The sequence below is a fragment of the Mercenaria mercenaria genome, chromosome 15 (assembly GCF_021730395.1).
Source record: "Mercenaria mercenaria strain notata chromosome 15, MADL_Memer_1, whole genome shotgun sequence".
In the NCBI taxonomy this organism is placed as follows: Eukaryota; Metazoa; Mollusca; class Bivalvia; order Venerida; family Veneridae; genus Mercenaria; species Mercenaria mercenaria.
Window position 1 is genome coordinate 71,124,934 of NC_069375.1, and position 7,080 is coordinate 71,132,013.

Consider the following 7,080-nt stretch of genomic DNA (forward strand, 5'->3'; position numbering starts at 1 on the left):
AGTTTCTTGAATTAAACTAATTAAAAACAAAAGAAAACCAAATTGCATTTTTGTAAACCTTGTTTGTCTATTATTTTAGAGGATTAAATCGCGGCGTGTAAACTCACTTTGAGTAAAATACGCGTAATAATTAAATAATACGGAACGTCATTGCAGTCGCGTATCAAGAGAGGTAGCACTTATTGCCAGTTAAAGTAAATTTTAAAATGATATTTTTGATAAAAATCCAGAGGAAAAGATTCAGCTTGAAATCGAGTTCGATGCTAGGTAAAAAAAAGATATCCTAATGTAGGACAGATTAAACTGTCAGCGAAGATGTAAATGGATGGATCCGCAAACTGATCAATAAACTCCACCCCACCCCTTAGTTACTGTTGCTGCTTCCCACAAGCTTCTTTCAAAATGGCGGATTAATGTACATTAGCGACTGACTCGCTAGAAAGTATTTCAGATGATATCTGTGTGAAATACTTACCAAAATGTGAATCAAAATGCACAAAGATAGCTGTCAAAGAGGCTTAGTTGTTTTACTAAAGATTATGTAAATGACATTAAGGTTGACTCAGAAGGATTCACGGTAAAAATTAGCGCCAAATGCTGGCGCTTTAAAAAAAACACTTCCCGTCTTTGCTAGATATTCCTATCTGTTAAGCAACATGTGAAAAGAAATTACGTCTTAGATTACTATATAAATTATTTGAACAAAAAAGTATGTCCACTTCTGTCGTATAGAGACTGTATTTCCACGCTAGGCTTATACGATAAAAATATCAAACATCATGTGCAGTCACATATGGTGTAAGTGAATTCTTACATCAAGATAACATTTACAACAGATAAAGAAATTTATTAATTGGTCCAATAGCTTTATATTAACGTTGCGTAATGCTCTACTATTCTTATTTTACAAGTATGTTTAGCGATCGCACTGCTGTTGCAACTGATTGTTGACTTGTCGATCACCGCTGTGATATCAATTAAGTTAATTATTCCCATTACATTATCAAAGCACTGAAAGTACTGGAGGATCGATTGTCTCTGAACAACACAGATTGTACACATTATGTTTAAATATCAGGGGAACCTTTTCTAGTGTACAAATGCACATAAAGTTTGACATTGAACCATATATGTGAACTTTACTTTTGATGAAGGAATGCATGTGCTTGCCTTTTACATTCAGTAATTATATTTCACCATCCTATGACGTATCACAGCAGTATCTTGAATGGTAATCAAGAAGTAGATTTTAACAAAACTGAACTAAAAATTAAAGCTCGCGCAACAGGTATTAAGTTAAACGTACCCTTTGTGAAATCAATTCAATATGTATTTATTGTCTGTAAACAATATCATTGTTGAATATAACAATACAAACATTTTAAAGCTATGTATATTGTATAGATTTTGACTTTGGTGCATTAGAGGTGGGGGTAATACTATAATTTTTACATTTCCTTTTAAGTCACTTTTTATGCAGAGGAGGCATGTTTTTGTCCAGTCTACAATTTGTTTATACCCAATAGTAAAATACTCTCCACTGGGACTTGACCCAAGACCTCTTCCTACATGGTGTAAGAAGCATTCTTACATTGAAATATGGATAGGATTTAGCAAAATAATGTAAAACTTGAAAATACAATATCACAAGAATTCAAAACAAATGTATGCACATTATAATGACAAAGTGAAAATGTATAGTTATGCCTACATGTACTTTCCTCCATCTATTTTATTTCAAGAAATTACAAATCATGAGATAAATCCAAAATTAAATTCTTCAACCAAATGCAAGTTTATGAAATTACCTTTGCAATCATTTTGAAATAGGATGAGAATATCATTTCCTCGTAAATACTTTTAGGTCTTCTGTGCAGCATTTTTTTTAAACCTTTAGTTCTTTTGTAAAACTAGAAATACTTCAGTCACACTGGTTAAAAACATTAAAACTGAGCTGCAAGAACATACAAATTGGACACTCTGTCAGTTTTTGGCAATCAGGAACAGAAAGCAAAAGCACTTAACTGCAGTGCCACCTGCAAATTCATAGATGAATATTCATGCCAAGTTACATCAAAATCCAAACATGCATGAAGAAGAACTTCAAATTTAAATCTGACCCCCAACTGTGACCTTGACCTTTGAGATAGGAGCGTGGGGTTTATGCATGTCACATCTTCTCACTTTGGTATAAACATTCTTGCTAAATATAAACAAGATGCATGTAAAAGTTATGATCCGGACAAATTCAGACGGATGTCCAGATGCGAAGACTCACACACACTGTCACACCAACACGCCAAAATGACGACTAAGTCCAGCTAGTCAAGCTCATTGCAAGCAAGCTCAACAACAACTCATTTCTGTTGTTCAAAAGCTTATTGTTTCTTTTATATTTTTGCTTAATCTGGAATTTACACTTCATCAGTCACTAAAACAGTTCACTTAATGTTTACTCAGGAACCAATGCTTTTCTAAAATCTTGTTTCAAATAAAAATTTTGTTTGCACATAAATATCTTTAGTAAACAGCAGGTATCAGTAAGTTTATTCATTAAGAGAGCCGCGCCATGAGAAAACCAACATAGTGGCTTTCCGACCAGCATGAATCCTGACCAGACTGGGCGGATTCCCAGGCTGGTCTGTGTAAGTGGTGGTTGCAAATGAACTATGTTAACTTTCTCATGACGTGGCTCAAGAACTCTATTACTGGACGGCTAGAAAATCCCCTGGCTGTCGGGAAAGAAAACAGCATTTTATATATGGCGGCTGATTAAACTAATCGGTTCTATTTCATACAAATTATTAATCGGATTCAAAATTTTGAAATCCTCCCAGTCCTAATTTTAAAGATAAAATATATGTCTCTCAGTCATGCCAGTACTCATATTGTCCTGTTGTCTAGAAGGTCAGTCTTTGGTCCCGTACTCACTGCTAATTTTAATATTTTCATACCGATGACAATTCATCTTTATTTTTCTCTTACTGTGATAATGTCTGAATACTGAATATGAGACATGACATTTATATATTTCTTTCAGATTTTTAAATATAAAAATAATTTCAGAAAAGTCTCCCTTAATAAAAAAAACCCCCACCCCCCTCAAAAAAATTACCGGCTTACCTACCCTAATTTTTTGGCGCATGTTACCAAAAAACAAAGAATTTTTTTAGGCCTAATTCACTTGTGAAGTAAAGGTAGATGTTAATCTTGTACAGTACATACATAGGTTTAAATCACCAGAAAATTTGTAATTTTGGATATTAATTATTTGATACTTTTTACATAAATCAATCAGGAATTGAATTCCCTTTTGATACATGTAAGTGGCATTTGCCAATTCCGTGAAATAATTGGCATTTAAACCTATAGCATGTAAAGAGTCAGCAGCGGTGAAAGTTTCATCGGAAATCGCTTCAACTATTTTGGTCTATCAAGTGTTTGAAACAAGTGGGGATATTGTCCATATGAAAAAATATCTCAGTATTTCCAAGGACAACGTCAAATTACTTTGACTACTGGACGCCTAGAACCCAGGCTAGTAGTAGACATCCAGTTACCAGACGGCGAGACACTTCAATAATGAAATATACATATATAGCAATTTGAACATCATAATCAGAAGCTAAATTCTTATTTGTCTCGGAACTGACTGATGAAAATTATTAACGTTTCTATCAATCAAAGAACTATAAAATACAAAGAATGGCAACTGGAGATACTTCCACATCATCACATGTTAGCACGTTATCTTATTTCAAAGCGTTTGCCGACTTGATCAATTGTGATCAAATCAACAGACGCTTAAGTTACATGAAGTATGAAACAGGCGGTGCGCCTGGCCCTGATAAACATAATCAAACGAGTCCATTTTCAAACAACTGTTGACTTGCCAGACTCTGGGCTCCAGATAAGATGCGTATTAGCGTAAATTACGCTTTGAAATAATGCATATACGCATGTCTGATAATTTTTAAGCATATAAAAATGTATATGAAATAACAGAAACGCACGCAATGACTTTTTATTGGCGTAAACAAAATCTGAATCGTTCGGATGCTTTATGTAACAGAGCACAGTTGGCATTAATTCTCCCACATTGGATGTACACACGCATTAAATGTTACTCTATAAACCTAGGATAAACTATGTTTTACCATCAATGTCTGCGTATATCAAATAGTGGGGAATTAATATTGATGATACGGTAGTGTATTTTAAAGCGGTGTCGATTTAAAGTATCAACTTTCGGTGCGGAATAAACAAAAATGTGTCTTTCTAAGAATGTATAAGTGAACAAACAACTCTACGCATTCTTTAAACCAACAAAACTGATCCCCAAAATATAGCTAAAGATATATTGAATATTCTATTTTATTCGGTAGCAAGTGTGAAGCCAATTAAAGCAAGCCAAAGGAAAAAATGAAGCAAAAACTTAAATGATGAATTGAAACTAAACTGCAAACAAATGCATGGGTGTTACACCCAATAAATATGTTATAGAACTGATTCTATAAATTTTCAGGAGTAAAATTACTTCTAGTCAATTTCAGATTTTACCATTTTACTCATTTACAAAAAATATGTTGAGTAAATACTCATGGCCAAAAAAATTATCTGGAGCCTTGCTCAGGGATCATCCTAGGTCAAAAATTTAGGGAGAAGTGATTTCTCCCTCTGCAGAATTTAGGGAGAATTTGTGGTATTTAAGGAGAAGAATCGGCATAGCATTCAGTTTCCTGCCTATATATATCCTCTTTCTATGGATCTAGCTGTAACTTATAAACAGTAATTATTTAAGGAAATTGATTTTTGCATTATCATTTTCATGAATTTCTAAATAAAGTATAAACTTAGCTATGAAAAAGTCGCCTTTAAATTTTCATCCGAAATTTACATGTCCGAAACTCGTAATTTAACAGGTGCACGATCAAAACGCCGTGAAATTTTTCATTCATATTTCGATTCTCGTGCTTTTATAATGCCTGATTTTTGCATCAACTTGTTCAGATTTATACATTTAATTCATTTATTTATTTATTTTTTCGAAAAAAACACCAAACGCGTAGGTAATGGCGATCTTTTTACAATATTTTGTACGGCAGTTCTGACGTCCGCGAAATCATTTTCATCCGCAGTACCCAAGCAATTCATTTACAGAAATTGACCATAATCATAGTAATTGAAATAAATTTTGAAGTAATCTTTAATAAAATGAAAGAATTATATACAATTGTTGCATAAGATCATGCTCTCGTTAAGTTTATCGGCTTTTTACACGCCGATTGAAAAAAAATTTCAAAATAGCGTCGGTTTTCAATATTATTGATTGACACTGTGGGATATCAATGCTACGATTGGCTGAAGTTCGACAGGCGAGTAGGCGGGGTTGACTATGGATTAATCGATAATTTAATCTAGAATATGCATAAAGTTTTACAACTTTAAGTAAACAGATAATCACTCGCTGAAAAACTCGGCGATTCGGATTTCGCCCGGAGCGATAATTTGGCGAAGTGGCCAACTTTAAAGCGACGATATCACTCAAATCGCCTTGTAGGATGATCCCTGATTGCTGAGACTTCCAGTCATAATTGCGTTCCTTCCCCATGTAGGAAATACTAATAACAATAAAATAAACATTGTAAAATAAAAAAAACAATCAGAAATTAATCTAATTCCAAAGCGTTTGCCAACTTGATGAGTAATCAACAGACGCTTACAATGAGATCGCATTCAGTTGTCACAGGATGTTAGGAAGATTTGCTCTATATACCTTTCAAGTTGCAAATCTATTTATTTTTATAGCTCTTTGCCTTAGTTCAAAAGGAATGGGTTGTGCTCATGAATTGTTAATAATTATAATTAAAACATTTAGTGATTTACAAAAATCGTGATAAGAAATAATCATAACCTTTATCAGCAATTAATTTATACATTTGCTATACAATTCATAATACCTACATGTTATTTATTGTATATTAAGTAACGGATCTATCTGGGGACGAACTGACTGGGGCGAAAGTATGCCTTCATCTTGCATAAACAGATATTAATAAACTGAAGTCTAGAGCATTTACAGATTACATCAGCATGTCTGTTGTATAATAAAGTTATGATTTGCCTGATGTTCTGAATAGCTGGAATGAGACATTAACCTCTTATTGTTCGTGGAAAAATGTATTTCTGACATGTATGCAAAGGGCGTAAATGAAACGAAGGGAGGTAACTTTTTACAGACGAATCGAACTGCAGCCGTTTCCCTTACTACCTCAGATTGTTTTTTGGTGCTTTTTTTTTCAGTTCAATAAAATGTTATCGATGTTACCATCAAAATCGCTACAAAAAAGACTCTTTAGGCTAGCTGTAGTCTTTAAACAACGTCTTAAGGATCAGACTGTGCTACAAACAAAGCTGGCATCGTAGATTTGTCGGTGACCAAGTTTTCGCGCATTAATATGTAACTGCAGTCAGAAATACACAACAGAGATGTATATAATAAAAATTGAAAAATGCGTTAAGAATTTATTATTTTGGACGTTTGACAGCTGAAAATGCAGTAGTGCCAGAATAATTATATTTTGATGGTTGACCTAATCTATAGCATGGAACTACTTTTCGCACTATTTCGTTCGGTTTGCAGTAAGGAAATTTCTGCATTGTTAACTTTGGATCGATTGTGAGACAATCGATCCAATAATATACATTTGTAAAATACCATGTAGATGTCTTAAAAATAAACATATGTCCATGCTTGGTGTATATTTCAGAACTAATTTTTGCGTGAAAACTTACAAAGTTTTGAACATTTGGTAGTCATATTAATTTTATTTTTAGTGCGGTCGGACTTTGCTCGCATATCATAGGGCTGATTAAATCTCCTCCACCATTAAATTAAACAAATTCCAGAACAGCAAAGTTAAACAAGTTTATCATAGCAATGGCACAAACCAAAATGGACAAAGATCTTGCCGAAACCTATTAACCATGTTTTTGTTAGACCGGTGGAAACAAGGAATCAAAAACCTGTGATTTGTTTACTTGACAATTCATATAATTAAATATGTCTTCATTTTGCAA